Genomic DNA, 21,872 nt, shown 5'->3' with positions numbered 1-21,872 from the left:
GGAGATAGCCAAGTACATGCTCGGTAATCTCTACACTCCCACAGAAAATGAATGGAGCATGGTTGACCTTCCATCGATCATGAAGTGATTCTATATGGGCGTGCCATACATAGCTGAGTACATGCTTGACCATATCCGTTACTCCCATTGAGAAAGAATGCTGCGGCAGGGTGCGTGTTCAAGTTGCACCTCCTTCCAGATGGGAGAACCAGAGCCCCTTTCTTGGACCCTGCAGATTATAACGTTATCCCCTAGCCTTGTAACTTGGCACAACCCCTTTAAATGTGGGTCATACACACATGGAATGATCAATTCAGTGATATAGACAGACATAGTAAACAGTCATGTCACAGTGAAGCGATAATAATAATAAAAAAGAAGTTATATATAAAATATAAAACTGCAATGGTTTTGGAAATCTTGTGTCTGCTGCGCGTATTTTTCCACAATGTGTGGATGGGATTATGTCACGTGGAGCCCTGGCCATAATGTCACACAGCACAGATCAACTTAGATCACGGCAGCATTAAATTCCCTACACCCATGAGGGAAGATGGGACCCCGGAGTTCCAGGACTAATGGCCTAACCTTATGATCAGTTGTCTGAAGAGGATACGATGCTCATCAGAACTACGGACTCTTTGCTGAAACAATGACATCACGTTCATTGGTCACATGGTACAGCAGCAGTTTACGCTAGGTTCACGCTAGCATTCGGCTTTCCATTCTTTGGCAGCCTTCACACAGATTAAACAGGCGTGTACTTTTGCAAAATACACGTGTAAAAATAAGACTCCCATTGACTTCGATGATATTTTTTACTATGTGTAAAAATGCGCCTGTGAACATACACCTGTAAAATGTCGTTGAAGTCAATGGGAGTCTTATATTTACACGTGTATTTTTACACGTGTATTTTGCAAAAATACACACGCGTTTACTCCGTGTGAAGGCTCCCTTTGGGTGTGAACCAAACCTTAGTCCTGTTCAAGTGAATCAGGTCTGAGCTGCAATACCAAGCACAGCTTCTACACGATCTATGGTTGAAGAGGCCGTACCACTTCCCCAAACATTGCAGCCTCGTCAACCAGCTGATCTGTGGGGTTCAGGGTGCTGGACTTAAGAATATGTCATCAACACGCATGTCCTGAACCCATCTGCGGTGCCTGCTACCCTGATAGTTACACATATGGTATCAATCCAACTGTTTGCGTGGGTTTTCTCTGGGTACTTCAGTTTCCTACCACACTCCACAGACATACTGATAGGGAATTTACATAGTGGGTCCTATATGGGACAGTGACTGTGAGGGTCCATTCACACGGAGAAAAATGGTGAGGAATTTGGTGTGGAATTTCAGTGCTGAAAAAAAAACCTCCCATTGACTTCAATGGGTTCATTTTTCTGCTAGCTTTTTTTCAGCGCTAAAATTCAACACCAAATTCCTCACCATTTTCCTCCGTGTGAATGGACCCTAAAGGGCTGTGGGATATATTGGCACTACACATGTATACAAGTAAGGCTGGTTTCTCACTACCGCTGCTGTCCGCCCTGGGGTTTCCGTCCTAAACCCCGGGGAAACTGGACAGGGGTCAGCAGGACTTTGTGTCCGTGCAAAAAAGAAAAAACGGTTTCCAGGCAGAGAGGCTGTATACGGACACTGGTAGTCACTTTTAATGAATGGGTTTTAAAGCTGACCGCCATCAAGCTGTCCTGTCCAGTTTCCCGGGGTTTAGGGCAAAACCTTGGGCAGACAGCGGCGGTAATGTGAACACCCTCTTAGACAAATAATAAATACCTGCCCGTGACAATGTGCACTGAGCCAATATGGTGTACATGTGCCATAAATCACTACACAATGCCATGTAGGTATATCTATGGGGATACTAGAAACTGTAAGTCAGTCTGCACTTTTCAACATCTAATAAAATTGATATGTACTTATCGCTTCCAGTAATAAGATTACATTACACGCGATCTGTATTCACATACTAATAGCCATATACACAAAATGATTGCCCAGGGAGTTACGCGGCAGTCCTGTGTGACCCATACACTAACAGCAGGGGGCAGCCTAACTAAGTATAGTCCAGCAGGGTATAGCAGGGAGAGGAGGAGAAGGTGTCATATAACCCTGGTATCAAGTCTCCTCTGTGGGATGGTGATGCTGGAGGAAGATGTGGAGGAGGAGGAGGAGAGGGTGAGTGTTCAGCCTCCATACCCCCTCCCTCCTCCCCAGCCTCCCCCTACTCTCCAGCCTCTATCCTGCCTCCCCCTCCTCTCCAGCGATCATCTGGAGCTGTTGCTGGCTCTGGGAGGAGGAGCAAAGACTGCAATAGAGACTTTCAAGTCCTAACATATAGTCCTATAGCAACTGTGTGCAAAGTCTGCGCCCATGTCTCCCGGGAAGAGGAGCTGCTCCTGGCAGAGCCCTGCGCTCCAGCACGCACTATGAGAAGGACCCAGGTACTGCCTGATGGCTTCTTGCACTTGTAGATGGCTTCTTGCACTTGTAGATGGCTTCTTGCACTTGTAGATGCTCTTCTTCCATTCCTTACAGTCAGACACTACTTCTCCTCCACTCACTGCTCCACAAGGCTGTGCAGGATCATCGCCTTGGTGGCAGGATGGAGAGACATCCGGATCTGAAGTGTAGCAGAGGCCACCTGCCTCCAATGTACATTGACTATTGATCTGCTGGGGGGATGTCACTTACTTTAGGGGTGTAAGTTTCTAGCAGTGTGTGTAAAGTAAAGGCATGTTCACACACATGATGTTGTATGCTGATTCCAATGCGTTAGTGAGGGGGTCTTGAGCCCCTAACAGAACCTAACACGTTCTTTGTCACAGTTGTGTTGTCTTCCATTGTATTCAGATGTCTGCTGCAGGCTACATGGCAAAATGTTACATTTTTCAGACCTGTATTTTTGTGACCAGCCTGTGATAGCCTTATATACCCTCAGTGTATAATAAAACGGACACTTGTGCCAATACCAATAATACCAGACTTGTATGATAAAAAGTAAACCATGGCTGGTCCACTGTATACACTGTATGAGCACTTCTACCTCTTGCGTCACCCCTTCTACCTCTTAGATTGCAAGCTCTTGTGATCAAGACCATCACTCCTGTTGTGTGAATTACTCGGTAATGTCTCATTTTTGTCTGTACATGAATCCTATGATTTGTAAAGTGCTGCGGAATATGTTGGCGCTATATAGATATATTATAACTGTTGTACAGCCAAACCTGGTCACACCATTCCAAAATTGCATTGCAAGTCGTCCTCTGGGGGGCGGTCTCCTTAATGGGGGAATTCATCAACCTATCTACACTAGTTTTCTGGCATAGATGGTTGATAATGTGGCACGTCTTTATTGTGCCATATGTGTGCCAGATTCCCCGTCATGTGGACTGCTATGTGAGGCTAGGTTCACATCTTTGCCGGCCTCTCCGTTGTTCGGTCCATCTGGGTACACTGGACACTGGTGGACCCCATTGATTATAATGGCGGAGAGAAAAATTCTTTACGCGGGACTTTTATCTCCTCCAATTTTCAGCTGTGTCTTCAATGGAGACTCCAAAGGAGTCTATAGACTGTATGGACTACAGCAGACTATGGGTTAAACAAGGATGTATAATACAGCAGTGTGTATGAGGCTCTATGTTGTCCCTTCTTTATGTGACGTCTTAGGTATTATTCCGATATTATTTAGCAGAAATGTTGAGTCCATATATTCCCAGCCTGGCACTATCTACATAAACGGGGTATCAGGCCCCTCCAGCGGGTGCTAGGAACTTGGAGATTTGCTGCGTCTGGATATGTAAACATAAGCCCCGTTCTTGAGACTGTTTGAGACGTTTCAGCCATGTGTCATTGTTTCCACTGAGAAAAAGTCCTGCCTTCTTTTCTGCAAGGCAGGGGATATTGTGGCTTGGAAGTGAATGAGTTACATGATGGGTGCCAAATGTCTCTCCACACACAATGGGATGGCGAAACAGGCTGAAAGGATAAATCTGCAAATAACCCTTCCTGAATGGCATACTAATGTGTGAATATGTACATATATGGTAGATAATAAAGAGTATCTGACATTCTTCTGCCCAGAAGAGCAGTAGAGGACAGACATAGAAACTAGTGCAGATGTGATTGAGAGCAGTTACCCGTAGCTAACAAGTTCATCACTTCTCTCATTGGGCCTTAGGGTGCGTTGGCACTGCTCTGTTTTTGAGCTGGGTGTTGGTTTTATACTCCTTGCCAAAAAAGGGAATGGGGTAATAAGTATGTTGACGTAAGGGTTTGTTCGCATGGTATATTACATTTCTTTATTTGCACCGTTGGGCGCTAATGTATCTCAAAATGGCTACAGTTTCACTATTGCTTTTAATGACCTCCTACTCCGCTTTGCCCTCATCCGCTCCTCACACAACCGTCTCCAAGACTTTCCCCGTGCATCCCCCATACTCTGGAATTCCTTACCAAGACACATAAGACTGATTCCCACAATCACAGGATTCAAGAAGGCCCTGAAGACTCCCCTATTCAGGAAGACCTACAACCTACACAGGCCTACATAGGCCTGCAATCACCACACCACCATCTGTACAGTCTCCCCTTCTCCTTCTGTCTCAACCCCCTTCCCCCATAAATTGTAAGCCCTCGCGGGCAGGGCCCTCTACCCCACCGTGCCAGTCGGTCATTGTTAGTATTATATCTACCTGTATATTCTGTGTATTGTATGTAACCCCCAAATGTAAAGCACCATGGAATTAATATAATAATGTACAGCACCATGGAATTAATGGTGCTATATAAACAACAATAATAATAATAATATTTCCCTAAATTCAGTGCCTGATGGAGTCTATATGACAGTGTGTATGGCCATGTGGGTCCCTATATGTTTAGGCTCCACATGCTGGGAAAGCTATGTGGATGCATGTGATGGGTGTTGTACAGCAGAAGGCTATGTTCACATTTGCGTTGGGGTTCTGGTCGGAGCATTCTGTCGATATAAAATTATGGAATTTTTCATCTGGCAAAGTAAGGCCATTGAAGACTCCACCGCAGAAACCACCGGAAATCGGTGAAGAGAAAAGTCCTACACAGAGGAATTTTCTCTCTGCCGGTTTCAGTATAAAAACAGGGGACACTCGGCAGACCCTATTGTAGTCTATACGTGAATGACGGAGAGCCCGGTGGAGATGTAAACCTAATAGGTAGCTATACAGCTAGGAGTCCCTCTACCGGCATAAGTATCAGGCGGTAAATCTGGCCAACACACAGAGTTTCATAGCTGAATGGGCTAATGGGTACCATGATGGATATTCAACAGACCCCATGATAGACAATGGAATCTGTCAGGCTCTATTTGTATGTTATTAGACTGATCCACTTTTCACCCTTCTTCTATTCCTATGATGGTACAGAAGAATGGAAAGGATGAAGCCAATCCGTCATCCATAGGGATCCATGTTTATCACATGGTATACATTGTTACTGGATGCCTCTGTATGGAATAGCACATTCTGTGTGTAGCAGAGAACAGAGGCCAGAATAACACTGATTTGGCTTTTTTTGGTATAACCGGGTATTCTGCTTCCATAGAATGATTAACCCTTTTATCATTAAAGGAGTCCGCTGGCCCCAAATGAATTTTTTATACTGATGTCCTAGCCACAAGGCAGGGGCTGCAGAAGTATATTGCATGAACATATATTGTTTTCAGTGGAAAAAAAAAATTAAATGTCAATATAAATTTAATAAGGGTCTATTTCTTCATATCATTGCAGTTTTGGCCAAAAGGAAAGGGGGATTTAGGGAACTAGACAGTCTGGACTAAATATCCTTTGTAATCCATCGCCATCTGGTCACCTGCACTGACTCCATATTACATTCACCAGCTGCCTATTAAAACTATAAGCAGCTAAGCCAAACTATGTGTCATAATAGTGGCGGGCGAATGTACAGAATTGGTCTGCGAAAGCAGCTAAAGGGTAGAAGCAGCTATACGTATCATACAGATCTGTGCACAAGTCCTTAATGTGGTGCCATAATATACAGTACATGCCTCTGTATGCCTATCATTTTATATCCAGGCACACTGTTTTGTTTTGTTTTTTAATTGTAGATTTATACAATATCTGTTAGAAAAAATTATGTTCCACCACATTATTAAATAAGAATTAGCCCCCATTGCTTCCAAAACTGCACACGGCCGTGTTAATCCTCGGGCTGTGTTTACAGTTGGTGGTAATGCCATGTCTGTAAATCCCTGGACTGCCACCTGCCTCTCAGCTGTATATTCACTTTATATTTCACTCACGATGCATATAGAACACTAGCAGGAGGACCCGGCTTCGCACGGGTATATTTCATTTTTTGTTTGTGTAGTGGCCTTACAAGAATTGCCCAGTTTTGCACTCGTGTATTTTGTATGTCGTTTGTGTGTGTGTCTCTGCCCACGACTTCGTCTGCGTTCTGTTGGCATCGATGATCCGCCTATACTCAGCAAATTGCTGCCGTCAATGGTTTGCCTGCTCCGGCGTTTCAGCAGCTCTTAAGCTGTCATGATGCTGAATTTGTTCCTCACGCCGTGCCTGTGATTCTTCCGGTATCTCAGCACCTCACTGGGACACCATATAATGGGCGTGTTGTTGGCGTTGATGATCCGCCTGCTTCGGTGTTTTGGCAGCTGTCAAGCTGGCCTGCTGCTGAACTCATTCCTCACGCTGTGCCCGTGATTGTTCCGGCATCTCAGCAGCTCCGACACCATATAATGAGCATGTTGTTGGCGCCGATGATCCAGGTCAGCTCCGCTTGAGGAGAACTCTGTGACTTATGGCTACGTTCATAGCTGTCGTTGTTTTAGAATTTTGTGACAAATTAGATTTTCTTTTTCTCAGTATGTTTAAAAGTAGCAAACTGTCAATTTTGATTAAAGGTGTTTTCCCATGTCAGTGTGTCAGCATGTTGCCTGGAGCTGATCAGATAATATGCAAATGAGTGTATAGAATCCTCTGAGGGTTAGCTGAGTGTTTACACAGAGAGATAACTGCCCTGGGACCTGAGATAAGCTGCTGCAAGAGCAGTGTAATATAGTATGTGAATATAAATTCATAACAGTCATGAAGTCATGTCATTTCCCGGGATAAAAAGTAGCCTATGTGTTAATTGAGGTTACAAACCATCTATGTGCCAAATTTCATTGAAATCCATTCAGCCGTTTTTGCGTGATTGAGGAACAAACCTCCAAACACACAAACGTTCGCATAGTAGGATGGTGCCCTGGAATTCCTTCAATTCTTACCATTCTCCATTTGGAAACCGACTATATTACATGTCAAGATAAGATAATCTTTTAATAGTCCCACCATGGGGAAATTGAGTTTCTTATAGCAGCATAGATAATACAGGAATATATTACAAGAAAGAACACATGCAAGCTCAGAATAGCAGATAGAAAAGATACTGGGAGTCATAGCAACTAAAAGAAAGACTTCAGGATCATTTAGTTCTCTGTGCAGCGTGATCTTCGCTTAGCCAGGTGTTGATTATACCGCCTGACTGTGGCTGGGAGGGAAGACTTTTGATAACGCTCCTTCTCACACTTGGGGTGAAGCAGTCGGTCACTGACAGTGCTGACAATTGTCGTCACGGTGTCGTACATGGAGTGGGATTTGTTCTCGAGCATGGAGCTCACCACAGATAGTATCCTTCTGTCACCCTCCACCTGTACTGGGTCCAGGGGGCTCCCCAGTACAGAGCTGGCACTACTAACCAGCCTGTCAAGTCTATTTCTGTCCCTGGTTGATATGCTACTCCCCGAGTAGGCCACTCCGAAGATGTCAGAGTTAATAGTCAACTTGCCTGCCTGTTGTTGCCAGCTAGTAAAGGTGCTGTGTGCTGGGCTGGTATTCACTAGGGCAGTTTTCTATGGTTCAGTGGTCTAGCAGTGATTGAAAGTCTTTACTCCATTTAGTTTCAGATGTTATTGCTGTTGCGTAATGTGAGTTGCTATGTACCGGTGTACTCCGGTAAAGTGTTCGGCTGGATTCACATCTGCGTTGGAGTCTCCGTCATAGTGACTGCTGAAAATCTGAACTGCTGTCCCCTGTCCAGTTTCGCCGGGTTTTACGATGGAAATCCTGGGGCAGACAGCGGCGGTAGTGTGAACCCAGCCCAACTCAGCAGCAATGTTTTTCCAAACATCTTGGAGAACTAAGCCCAGATCTTATGTCTCTTTACGTTATCCCAGACAGACTGAATAATGTTGAGATCAGGGTTCCGTGGGGACTATATCATCCATTCCAAGACTCCTCCTCCAAAGGGCAAAGGTCACACCAAATATTGATGGGATTGAGATTTCTCTTTGTTCATTCACTTTATTTTGTTAATTTAGAAAAATAACTGTTCAATAGCTGAAAGCATTTTTAGGCTAGGTTCACACTAGTGCTGGACTACTGCTGGGGCCCGAATGACAGAGAACCATCCGTTAAAAGAGCAGTTACCTTCAGATACCCGTGGACCCCATAGACTACAATGGGGCCTGCCGGGTTTCTGACGTTTTTATACTGAAACCTAGTAGAGAGAATAGTCCTCTATGCAGGACAAGACTCTTAAGCAAATGTGAACCTAGCCTTATTATGTAGCAGTTTTTACACACTTGCTTAACAGTTTTGTACATACAGGTTCATCCGCTGGTTTCTTTCCTATAGGGAATAACTTATATAACATTGCACGGCAGTGTCGCTCATTTGGTAATAGATGCATGCAATGTACATCCCTAATGTATGGCTTCAAGGTAATGGAAAAACAGTGTTTCTATGGATCCATATCTTGACTCTGTAATCTGCTTTTTAGGTGTAATCAAGTTTTTATTGAGAGTTTTAACAAGAAACGAACCAACAAACAAACAAATATAGTCAACAATGAGGGAAGGGGAACCCCAAAAGGAAACAGGGGGCCACGCAGGGCCCCAGAATGAAGTATACGTAAGGGGGAAGCCCCTTTAGGGGAAATACAGTCCTCATAAAAGCAACAAACCAAATTAGAAAACAGGAAGAGGACGGAGAGACGGAACAAAAGAAAGACAAAAGGAAGGGGAGAAAGGGAATAAGAGAATAGCAAAGCTAAATCCACGCACTAGGGACAGAATGAGATGGGGAGGGGAGAGACGTCAGACAATTGCACAAAGGGGTGGGGAAAGACAAAGACCAAGAACCACTAAAGAGAGACAGACAGCAAAGACCGGGGGAGAGACACAGTAGGGAGATCAAGCAAACAGAGCAGAGAAGTCCGAGGACTCCTGGAACTCCACCCACGGCCGCCAGAGGGCATCAAACTTGGAGGAATCGGGTAGATCCATCGCTACCAAATACTCCATTCTACGAATAAGGACAAATTCCTGCAACCATTCCAACATAGAGGGGGGAGTGGCGCTACGCCAATGGCGGGGGATAACCGTCCTGGCGGCCGTGAGAAAATGGCGTAGGAGGTCACCTTTAACACTGGAAAGCTTGCCAGGAATAAGGGAGAGGAGAGCAACCTGAGGAGAAGGTGTCGGAGAATGGCCAGAGACCTTATTGTACAGGGAAAACACAGACAACCAAAAGGGCCGGATCCCCCCACAATCCCACCAAATATGCAAGAGAGAACCCTCAGCAGCCCCACAGCGCCAGCACCGGTCAGAGACCGCGGGATAAATTTTATGGAGGAGAGTGGGGCACCGATACCATCGGGTCAGCAGTTTAAAGTTTTTCTCTTGGGCGCTACAGGGTAGAGGCAACTTGTGTGAAAGTAGAAAACAGCGATCCCAATCAGCGGCAGACAGTCCCGCCCCCAAGTCAGAGTCCCAAGCCCTAACGTAAGGGGGCGGGCCCGAGGCAGCAGCGGTCAGTAGAATGTCATAGAGGAGGGAGAGGGCCCGAGAGGGGGGAGCAGGTCCCTTTAACAAAGTCTCCAGAGGTGTAAGGGGGAGAGAAAAGAGAGAGGGGACCGAGCACTTGTGCCAGAAGTCAGAAAGCTGGTGGTACTCCAGCCAAGAGAGAGGGACGTCTGGGTTAACTGACTGGAAATGAGTGAATGGAGGGAGGGAGGGGGAGAAGCCCGAGACAGAGCCCAAGCAGACATACACAGAGGAATCCCACCCTAAGAAGCGACGGGCGGAGACACCCGGTAAGAACATCGGGTTCCTAAATAAAGGACTCAAAGGACCAGGAATCCTTGCTAAAGCGGTTGAACGGCAGAGTCTGTCCCATAAGGAGAGGAAGTGAGAAGCCAGAGGGGAAGAACGGATGGTAACGGGGCGCAGGTGTGAAGGAATCCAAGGAATGGAAGGGAGATCAGCAGAAGCAAGAGAAGCCTCCAGGGAAACCCATTGTTTATCTCTACGCCTAAAACGCCAATCCAGAAGACGAAGGAGAATCGTCGCGCGATAATAGAGAAGAGGATCCGGCAAACCTGCCCCTCCCGCAGTTTTGCGCCGAGTGAGGGTACGGAAACGCAGCCGACTTCGAGGGGAGCCCCAGACAAAACGGCCAAAAAGAGAACGAAGAGCAGAAAAGTAACGTCGAGGAACCGGGATCGGCAGTGCATGGTAAAGGTAGAGGAAGCGGGGAATGACATCCATTTTTAGGACGTTAATGCGACCAAACCATGACAGACCGAGGGGGGCGTAGGAATTCAGATCAGAAGTAGTCCGCTCCAGGAGAGGGAAATAATTGAGATCAACTAACTTTTTAGGGTCAGAAGAGACCTGAATCCCCAAGTATTTGATCGCACGGGCCTGCCAACGGAAGGGAAACTGAGAGACTAGAAGGGCAACTTCGGACGGGGGGAGAGAAATATTAAGAGCCTCGCTTTTAGTGAGATTAACTTTAAAATTGGAGACTTCGCCAAACCGGCGAAATTCAGTCAGGATGGCCGGGAAAGAGCGGGAAGGCTGAGTAACATAGAGAAGTAAGTCATCCGCATAAAGAGCCGTCTTGACCTGGGCGGATACAACCGGGAATCCCACCACGTCAGGAGAGGCGCGTAGGGCCACCGCCAAGTGTTCCATCACCAGGGCGTAAAGAAGAGGAGAGAGGGGACAACCCTGCCGAGTGCCGTTGCGCACCGGGAAAGCGTCAGAAATAATGCCATTAGCACGCACCCGTGCAGAGCAGTCCCCGTACAGAGCCAGAACCCTGTGAAGGAAGACTCGGCCAATCCCGATTTGCTCCAAGGAGGCTCTCAAGAAGTCCCAATGGACGCGGTCGAACGCCTTCTCAGCGTCAACAGAAAGCAAACAGAGGGGAGAAGCAGTGGATCGAGCCGCATGTACAAGTAGCAAAGTTTTGTTAAGGTTATCTCGGGCCTCTAGGCCAGGGATAAAGCCCACCTGATCAGTATGGACAAGGTGGGGCATCAGGGGAGAAAGGCGGTTCGCCAGCATTTTAGCATATAGCTTGATGTCTACATTGAGGAGGGAGATCGGGCGGAAGTTGGAGCAGTGAGTAGGATCCCGGCCTGGCTTGGGAATAACCGAGACTAGAGCAGAAAGGGATTGGCTGGCAAATGGTGTGTCTGCGCTTAAACTATTGAACACCGCGAGCAGGGATGAGGATAATTGGTTCTTACAAGTCTTATAGAAGCGTGGCGTGAAGCCATCGGGGCCAGGAGATTTGCCCGACGGGGCCGCCTGAATAGCCAAGGAAAGCTCCTCCTCAGTAAAGGGGGAGTCCAAGGCCACTCGATCCTCACATGAGACAGTAGGGAGGGCTGTCGCTCGCACGTAAGCACGTATTTTACGCAGGGCCTCGTCTGGGTCCGTCGAGCCGTCCGTGAGATTATATAAAGATTGATAGAAGGAACGAAAGGAGCTAGCAATGTCGACAGGATTATAAAGAAAGCGACCAGAGCCGTCTCTAAGACGGGGGATATATGTTCCAGCCGCCCGAGGGTGTAGGCGCTTAGCTAAAGATGCACTGCATTTGTTTGCGAATTCATAATAATGTCGCCGCTGTTTGTCACGACTCACTACATATAGTTCATCTAGGAAGGTACGCAACTCCTCCCGTGCATTGAGGAGCTCAGTGAAAGAAGAAGTATCAGGGGAGCTCTTATGGGCGAGTTCTAGGGAGTGGATCAGCGCCAAGCGGGAAGAGATCCAGGCTGAACGCTCCTTCTTAAGGCGAGAGCCGTGCTTAATAAGAACTCCCCGAAGCACGCATTTGAGCGCCTCCCAACGCACAGGAAGGGGAGTAGGATCCTGAGCATGATCGAGTTCGAATCCCCGAATAGTAGCAAGGACATCGGCGAGGCAAGTGGGGTCTTTAAGGAGGGAGTCGTTAAGGCGCCAAGTAAAGGGGCGAGGGACAAATCCCGGGATCTGCAGGGAAATGTAAACAGGGGCATGATCTGACCATAGAATGGAGCCAATCCATGCCGATGGGGACCAGGAGAGAGCGTGATGGCTAACAAGGAAGAAGTCGAGTCGGCCATAGGAACCATGCGCAGGAGAAAGATACGTATAGTCCCGACCCTGGGGGTTAAGGATTCTCCAAATGTCCACTAACCGGTGGGAAAGTAAAGAGGCTTTAAGCTTTCTGAGTTGGGCAGGAGCACCGGGGGTACGCTGGGGAAGGGAGTCAATAGATGGGTCAAGAACAAAATTAAAGTCACCCCCTAGGATCACAACCCCCTCACAGAAGTCTGCTAACCTGGCAAGGAGAGACCTACAGTAAACCATCTGCCGCCGATTGGGAAGATAACACCCCGCCACAGTCACAACAGAGCTGCCAATACGTAGCTTCAAGAAAACGTACCTGCCCTCCGGATCAAGAACCGAACCCAGTACCTCATGGTGGAGTGAACGATGAAGGGCAATAGAGACCCCTTTCGATTTAGCAGATGGGTTGGCGCTGTGGAACCACGTCGGGTAGTAGCGATTATGGAGTGAAGGAACATGGCCCCTCCGGAAGTGTGTCTCCTGCAAAATGAGAATGTGAGAATGAGATTTATGAGACTGATAAAGAATCTGATTCCTTTTCTGTGGGGTATTAAGGCCCCTAGCGTTAAGGGAGCAAAAAGTAGTTGAGGCCATCTCAGGAGGGAAATAAAGGAAAAGAACAGTAGGGGACGGACAGACAGGGGGAGACAAAGACAAGAAAAGGGCCTAGAGCGAGGGCAAAGAACAGCAGAGAGTAGAAGCAATAAAAAAGAGAGAACGGAAAAGAGAACAGTCAGAACAAATACCACAAAGTGGGGGAGGGGAGGCCTCCTTCGAAAAGGTGGGGAAGGGTGACAAACGCACCAAAAATCGCGTTACACACTAACGCGAGGACCCCGGGGGGAGAAGAGCCAAGCACAAAACAAGGAAAACAGAAAAAGGGAAATGAAGGACTGCGGCTCCCCCCGAAGACCCCGTGCCACAAAAACAGTAAGAAAAAAAAACAAAAAAAACCCAGATAAACAGTGGTCAGAATAATTCACTAACGACCGGCCAGGCCTAAAACAACCGTAAAGGCATGTAATAAATCAGGTAGCAACAAGTCAAACGAAGAAATCAAGGAGGGCCATTTCAGGTTGGAGGAGCGTCGCGCCCGGAGGGACCCGGATCGGGAAACCTGTCGCGGGGGCGCTGGCGGGGTCGGGCCCTCCGTGGTAGAGCTGTGCGCGGGTAGGTAGCAGGAGCGCCCCCGGGTGTTGGCCAGCTGGGGATGTCCACAGGAGGGAGGTGGAGGGCCAACATGAAGGCTGGGATCTCATCTGGATGGTGCAGAGTAAGAAGACGTCCATCTCTCCGGACCTGCAGACGGAATGGGAAACCCCAGGAATAAGGAATGTGCTTGCGCACCAAAACATCCAAGAGGGGCTTCAGGGCTCTCCGCTTAGCAAGTGTAACACGGGAGAGATCAGGCATAAGCTGGATCGGGTGATCTTGGAAGAGAACCTGGCCGGAGTCTCTAGCCTTCCGCATGATCTGCTCCTTGAGTCGGTAGCGGTGAACACGACAGATAACGTCCTGTGGGTTGTCCGGGTCAGGGACACGGGGGCCAAGAGCTCTATGAGCACGATCCAATTCCAGAAGGGAGTCCGGTGAAACGCCCAGCAGGGAGTTGAAGATAGCACAGAGAGTCTCTTCCAGGCGTCTGGGATCAACTGACTCCGGGAGACCTCTGACTCGGATATAATTGCGCCTATTACGATTTTCCAAGTCATCCAAAGCATCAGAAAGGCGCTGGAGCTGGGTGGCATGAGTCTGCAGGACGTCAGCGTGGGAATCCAATACAACAGAGGTGGAGGAGGACGAGGCCTCAACTGCTGATACACGTTGTTCCAAGCGCTTAACAGAGGAGGAAACAGCCGCCAATTCGGCCTTGTAGGATTGCTCCAATCTCAGCACATAAGATTCCATGTCGGCTTTGGTAGGAATAGCACTGATAGTAGCACTCAGGCGGCGTAGCTCACTTAGGGCATCACCCATGGGGGTAACAGGGTCAGCAGAGTCCAGTGTAGGGTGACGGGAGGCCGGGAGAGGTCCTAAGGGCTGGTTGTCAGGGGAAACAGCAGGAAGGCCCAGGGAATTTGCAGGAGAAGGGACAGAAGCAGGAGCTGGCCATGACAAGGAAGGCCGTGGAGGCAGCACATGGTGTGTATCCAAGGAGGCAGAGGCCTGGGCCAGGGGAGCAGAGGAGTCCACGTCCTTGTCAGCAGGGGCCTGGACAGGAGAAGCAGGGAGTGAGGGCCAGTCTAAGTCCGAGGCCAAGATAGGGGCTTGAGGAAGGGGGGAGGCTGCATCCATGGCCTTTGGAGCCGTACCTGGAGGAGAGGCTGTCGGTGGGGTACACAGGAGGGAAGTATGATGGGTCGGCAGGAGTGGAGTGGAAGCCAGGGAGCCGGGTAGAGATCCGTCAGGGGCCCCCTGCTGCTGGGAAGCCAAAGCAGCAGCGCTGCGCTGTAGGCCCTGCGTGTCTGCGCACATGGCGGGCGCCATCTTGGAAGCCCCGTCGGCTGCAGCCGCAGGACCGAAAAGCCGAGAAAAAGAAGAGGAGCGGGCGGGACCCTTCCTGGATCTGCCCATGGTGTGTAGTCTCAGCGGCCGGTCGGTGCAGGCAAGGGCACGGGAGAACTGTCGGGTGGGAGCCGAAGTGAAGCGCGACTTCACAGGAACATCGCTAGGCCACGCCCCCCTGTAATCTGCTTTTTAGAATTCCTCATTATTAGAGATGAGCGAGTATTACTCGATCGAGTAGGTATTCGATTGAATACTACGGTATTCAAAATACTCCTACTCGATCGAGTGCCACTCGCTGTTCGAATGTAAAAGTTCGATGCAGAACCAGCATTGAATGGCCGAATGCTATACAGTCGGCCAATCAACGCTGGTTCTTCTCCTACCTTTAGAAGTCTTCTCCGTGCAGCTTCCCCGCGGCGTCTTCCGGCTCTTCATTCACTCTGCCAGGCATCGGTCCTGGGCAGAGCCGACTGCGCATGTCCTCTTGTAGTGCAGGCATGCGTAGTCGGCTCTGCCCAGGCCCGATGCCTGGCAGAGTGAATGAAGAGCCGGAAGACGCCGCGGGGACGCTGCACGGAGAAGACTTCTCAGAGGATCCAGCCCGACCCTCACTCGTGGACTTGGTAAGTATAATTTGATCGAACGTTGTCTACCCCTGAAACGAGCATTTCCCCCCCATAGACTATAATAGGGTTCGATATTCGATTCGAGTAGTCGAATATTGAGGGGCTACTCGAAACGAATATCGAACCTCGAACATTTTACTGTTTGCTCAACTCTACTCATTATACATCCCTTTAGACATGGCTATAATATAGACACAGGGCTGTTGTCTTTTCTATCCTTGGTAGATTTCATTATATAGATAATTGGTAAATAGTAAAATGAATTCTAATTCTAAAAGTAATATTTTATGCTTTTTCTGCCGCCATCTTTTTGTCCACCAGTGCCATGGTGAACATGCGGCGGCCTAGTGACATTATGTCCTGGTCCCGGTTTCCTCCATTCCCGGCTTTATGACTTTATTAGCTTTGATGTAGTGTGACTGAGTTGCAGAGATGTTGGTCTTGGATGACAGGCTGAAACCAGAAACGCACAGTACAATGGGAATCCTCGCACTATTCGGTGTCATTTCTCTGCAGCCCAGGAGTTCAGGCTGTGAATTAGAAGGGCTTATGTATTAACAGCCTGTGAAGACAATGGCCACCGACCTCCAGTCCACATCTTTCTGACTGGAAATTCCATGACAACCTCCTGAACTAAAGAGATTATACAATACCCTTTGTAAAAGCCGAATTTCTTGGGTCCTTTGTTATTTATAGTGACACATACCCTGTGGTTAAAGTGTTGTTTTTTTCTTGAAGCCTCTTTGGTTTTTGGTTTATCACGTAGGTCTGTCTTGTTCCTATGGATCCTCAAATGACAAATAATAGATAGCAAAATATGAGTCGATGAGCCGGACTTCTGCAATGTGAATGAATTCTTCTACTTCATAGTTAGCAGGGAATTTCTGTATAAATCACAACTATATTCAGGCCCCCGGGGTAGCCATTATCTCTATCCAGATCCTCCCATACTCTGTGAGGAGATCCACCTGGCTTTCATTGTGTAAAACAACATCCAAGGCATTGCCTCGAGAATGTCTTACTAAAACCAATGTGATAATATTCCAAGGCCTAAAGTAGTTGGGTCCATTTATATGGGGCGATTTCAATGAACACTTGTTTAAAGGACCTTTACAACACCCAATGCAAACTACGGTACATTGAAACCTCTTTGAGCCGACCACACAAATTTGCTGAGAAAAATGGTCTTTTATAGGGGTGTCTTCTAAGAAAGAATTACACAGAATGCAGGTTAAAGTGTCTAATGGAATCAGCAAACACGTACAGTGCCCCAAATAATAATGAATGAGCCAAAATCATGTATTTTATGCTTCATTCTACACAGTCCAGTCATATTAATGTGACCACTGCCTACTTTTGACGTCAACGATCGCAGAAGACACGTGTCATCAGCCATCTGGGTGCACTCATCATTGTGGAAGGCACGATGGATCACCACAAGTATGCATCTATCCTTGCGGACCATGTTCACCCCTACATGCGAATTGTTTTTCCTCAGGATGATGGCATCTACCAGCAGGACAATGCTACGTGTCATAAAGCTCGCAGTGTACGTGCGTAGTTCAAGGAGCACCAGGATGATTTTACCATACTCCCTTGGCCAGCAAATTCCCTGGACTTGAACCCAATCGAGAATCTGTGGGACCAGCTCGATCGGGTTCTTCGCGCCATGGATGCTCAACCGCGTAACCTAGCGCAGCTGGCAACGGTACTGGAGTCGGCATGGCTCATCAACCCAGTGAACATCATCACAACATCCCCTCTCTTCCTGCACGTCTCGCAGCGGTCCACTCTGTGAAAGGTGGTTATTCTAGATTTTGACAGGTGGTCACATTAATGTGACTGGACTGTGTATTAGATAGAACCAGAACATCATCATATTACACAGGCGTAGACTGGGACTAATAAAACAGCCATGGTCTGTATACAGGTCACTCCAGCCCAAACACATAACCATAGGGGTCACCAACTTTTTCTTACTCCCTGGGTGACCTTCACATTTCCTAGTACAAGATGGCTCCATCAATCATCTTCACCTAGATGTCACCTTGTCTCATTCCGGGTGCCCTGGGTGTCCGTGAGTGTCAAAGGGGTTCCCACTGAAAAATTTGCTCTAGAAAGTGATCTTTGGTAGGATAAGGGGGTGGTCGGCTTACGGAGAGGTAGTTCCAATAGAGTATAGTAGAAGAAAAATCGGTCACTGAAAAATAAATCAGTCTTTAAGAGGGGAGTCTTCTCAAAGGAGTGGTTGTCAAGGCATTGTCACTCTAAGGGTAAGTTCACACAGGATTTTTTGGATCAGAACCTGAGGCGGTGGCCGCCTCAGGTTCCGATCCAAAAACAGGGTAGCCGCGACTGAAAGCCGGTGCTAAGAAGGGAGCAGAGCAGTTTGGAGCAATGGAGCCGCCCTCAATGCTCCAAACTGCGTATTTGCATTTTATGAAATATATAAATATCTCTGCAACGGAGACACAAATTTTCATTCCAACGAGTCTGACCTATCTAACTGTGTTGATGGTTTCATTTGCTTCATTCTGGTGACAGACTCTCTTTAAGACCAGATACCGCTGGAGGTGTCCAGTGATGAAGTTTTAGGCTCATGAGATGTTAGTGAAAGACTGGTCAATGTGACTCTTCCAAGGAGCTCCGGTCATTTGGATATAGCGCACATTGTTATCAAAGTTGTTTTTCTTTGTTATGCTGCATTGGCCAGAATCTTGAGGGACATCATTGTCATCCTGTTACCATACTATTTAACAGGTAGGTGATGGTTTTGTATCTAAATTTTCCTGACAGGATCCCTTTAAGGTACACAGCTCGGGCACATGGTCGCTACTTGTGTTAGCAAAGTCCAGCTTTTTGCTGCATGCACTTATTTCTGCTGTTGTCATTTTGTGGATTCAGAATGGATACAAATATTGGCTGCGGGTCCGGGATTTCATAAGCCAGCCGAAGGAATGTCACTGTTTACCCAGGTCTGTCCTCTTCTATTGTCTGGCTGTCAGCTTCTTTACATGATGAGTAGAGGCGTGTAGGGATATTATATTAATGGAACCACAGGTATTCACTGTTTATGTCGGTATCTGTCCTTCATGATCCCACAGGGATATTTATACTATGGAGGACAAATAACGTGTACATTGGACAAGACTGCCTTATTGTCACTGTGCGGCAGAACAGGAACATTTTGTGGTTTGACTGAGTACAGGGTTGTGTTGATTTAAAGGGATTCTACAGTGTTATAAGGGTATATTCACAGACTTTATGATAGCCTGGGAACAGGACCTGGAGACCTCCCTTACCCCAGCTTAGTGGACCGATTGTTGCACCTTTATCAGCAAGGGCAATTGGCAGGTTACCCTTATGGAGCCTTCTCTGAAGATTCTTCATACAACATATTTGGTCCCCTCTAGATTGTATTGTTTTTACGCCACAGTTTTCCCCCTTTGTTTTTGAGGTTGTTATGCTCTGGGATATACTCTTTTTATCCGGCGGACCTGCCCTCTAGCTCATCGCTTTCGGACGTCAATCCATAGGATGGCTCAAGGACTCCTAGGACTGCCAATACTATTTCTTCTCTGTCTTAAGCCAACTACTTTTCCGAATGCACAATACAAACAGATTCAGTTTATATTGATGGTAGACAGAATCCATATTGCTTCCAATTGGAAAAACCAAAGTATTTTTTGAAGGAGGTTATTGGCCATGTACACTTGATCATGCTCTATGTAAAAATTAATTCCACTATTTCCAATACCCGCTTGCATTTCAACAAGTCCAATATCCCGGGCCTATCATACTGTAACTGTGTGCGAGTATTATGTTTTTATTTTGTTTTTTTCCCCTAGGCACGGTTCTCCCTCCCCGACCTATGCTTCTTGGCGCTGTTGACCCCTTCCTTTATTCCTTTGTGTTTGTTCCTGGTTTTGCACCTTTTCACCCCTTTTACTTTGTCAGCTGCAATGTTTAATACAATATTCATGTGGGCAGCACTCTCCTTAGCTTGCAGAGGGGTGCACTTAGTCCACCAGTGGCTGACCAGAACCCACCAATTTAAATAGAGGCTTGTTTTAAATGATGGACAGCACTCTGAGTAGTTGAGCTTGCTTGTTAGTTTTATTTCATGTTAGACCAATATATCATATACAGGATGTAGATATTGTTAGACCAAAGAGCCGAGAGTAACGTTTCGGGCTGCGAGAGTCCTTCCTTAGGTGTCAGAATCTGAATAAGAAGCTGTCCAGAGCTTGCTAAGGAAAGACATACATCTCCCCCATCCTTGGGTTCCTTACCAGGATCAGTTCTCCTGGGCCCATAAGAAATATATTTGTGCTAGATATGTGGCAGCCATCACACCTTCTTATTCAGATTCTAACGCCTGAAGAAGGGCTCCCGCAGCCCGAAACATTGCTTTTGGCCTCTTGCTCTAACAATATCTACATCCTGTATATGATCTATTGGTCTAACATGGAATAAAATAAAACTAACAAGCAAGCTCAACTACCTGGAGTGCTGTCCATGCTGTAATGTTTAAGTTTGCATTATTCTATTCTGTATATTTTGCATTATTGACTGTTTACACTATTGCCATTTTTCTACTTGTACATTCTACTTTTTTGCTGTGTATACCATAAATACTTTTGAAACTATAAGGGCTAGTTCACACGGGGCATGGTTAAGCGTATTTTGGTCCTGATTTTGACGCGGGAAGCCGCCTCAGAATAGGGCCAAAATGCGCCTGCCATGACTGTCGCAGCTTCCAACAGTCGCGACTTCCTGCTCCAGAGTATGCTCAAATGAATGGGCCTAGTCCAGAGGGTGCTGCCGTGAGGCGGACACCGGGGCTGAATCAGCCGCAGAATCCGCCTAAAGAAAGGGCAGCTCACTTCTTATTTCCGTGAGCGGCAACATGTCCCTTTGGTTGTATTCAGACAGTCAAAAGCAAGTGCATGCTGAGTTTTACGGGTGAAAAGTAAATGATTCACCATTAAAATAAAATAAAAAATGCACATCAAAAAATACATCTGAATGCAATTTTTCTGACGGAGCTTTAACTGGAGAATGACTGACTGTCTGTGCACGGTATTGAGAGCTGGAACTCCCAATCTGTGGTGTTCAGTAGAGAGAAGCTGCAGGTCAGCTTTTTTACGGGAAGCTCTGGGCTTTGTTAAAACAGATAAGACAGAAGCTGACAGATGCGTCGGTGGAATGGTGTTTTTTTTATTGTAAACAGCCTAGATTAACTATAACCAGAAATCGTCTGTCTCATGCATGCACCACGTAAAAAGTATACATGTGGAGTCAGGTCTTGTTCACACATGGTGATTTTGCAGGGCTTTTGTACAGTTTTAAAAGTGACTAAAATAATATGACCAGATATCTTACAAATGGTAATTCTTGGCATTTTGGGGTCTTTTCTGTATATTTGCATAATCCTATAATTAAAATCGAATTTTTTGTCTCTAAGACGTAGGAATAGCCTTAAGAAAGGCTATTCGTCTCCTACCTTTAGATGTCTTCTCCGCTCCGCCATTCGGTAGAAATCAAATTTTTGTCGGTATGCATGTAAGTTCTTTCGCAGCACTGGGGGTGGTCCTCAGCGCTCAAACAGCACTGGAGGTGTCCCCAATGCTGCGAGAGAACTCTCCAGCACCGGGTCTTCTTCGCATCTTCTTCTGGCGGTGGCTTCAAACTTCTAGGCCTCGGGCAGCCGACGGTGCATGCCTGCCAGCCACAAGAAGATGGCCGCTTACAATACTGTGCAAGAGGCCATTTTCTTGTGGCCTGCGGGCATGCGGAGTCAGCTAGGCCCGAGACCTAGAAGTTTGAAGCCAGCCCCCGGAAGAAGACGCAAATAAGTTCCTGAAAAAGGTGGAGGCAGCGCTGGAGATTTCTCTAGCAGCATTGGGGGGTGTCCCTAGTGCTGTTTGAGCACTGCGCCCCCGTGCTGCGAGAGAACTCATTTGTATACTGACGAAAACCAGAATTTCTACCGAACGGCGGCCCGGAGAAGATATCTAAAGGTAGGAGACGAATAGCCTTTCTTAAGGCTATTCCTACGTGTTAGGGACAAAAAATTCCATTTAAATGATAGGATCCCTTTAAGAAAATCCTTCTGACATTTGCACATGGTTTATTGTTATTTTTTGAGGACACATGGTATCACATGCAAAGAGCAAAACAAGTGTAATTTCCTAAAGCAACCAGTCCAGAAACTAAAAACGTAAAAGCTGAAATCTAATTGGTT

General features: G+C 47.1%; 1 protein-coding gene across 1 annotated transcript in view; it reads left to right on the top strand.

The window, feature by feature from the left end:
- The first annotated feature begins 2,326 nt into the window (after nt 1-2,326).
- NINL (ninein like) overlaps nt 2,327-21,872 on the top strand; it is an 87,376-nt gene continuing 67,830 nt past the window's right edge. Inside the window, exon 1 of the mRNA XM_075267397.1 lies at nt 2,327-2,466. The gene's annotated coding sequence lies outside the window, so the exon portion shown is untranslated. The remainder of the gene's footprint in view (nt 2,467-21,872) is intronic.

This window comes from Leptodactylus fuscus, chromosome 3 (assembly GCF_031893055.1).
Source record: "Leptodactylus fuscus isolate aLepFus1 chromosome 3, aLepFus1.hap2, whole genome shotgun sequence".
NCBI lineage: Eukaryota > Metazoa > Chordata > Amphibia > Anura > Leptodactylidae > Leptodactylus > Leptodactylus fuscus.
This window is presented reverse-complemented; position numbering and strand designations above follow the sequence as displayed.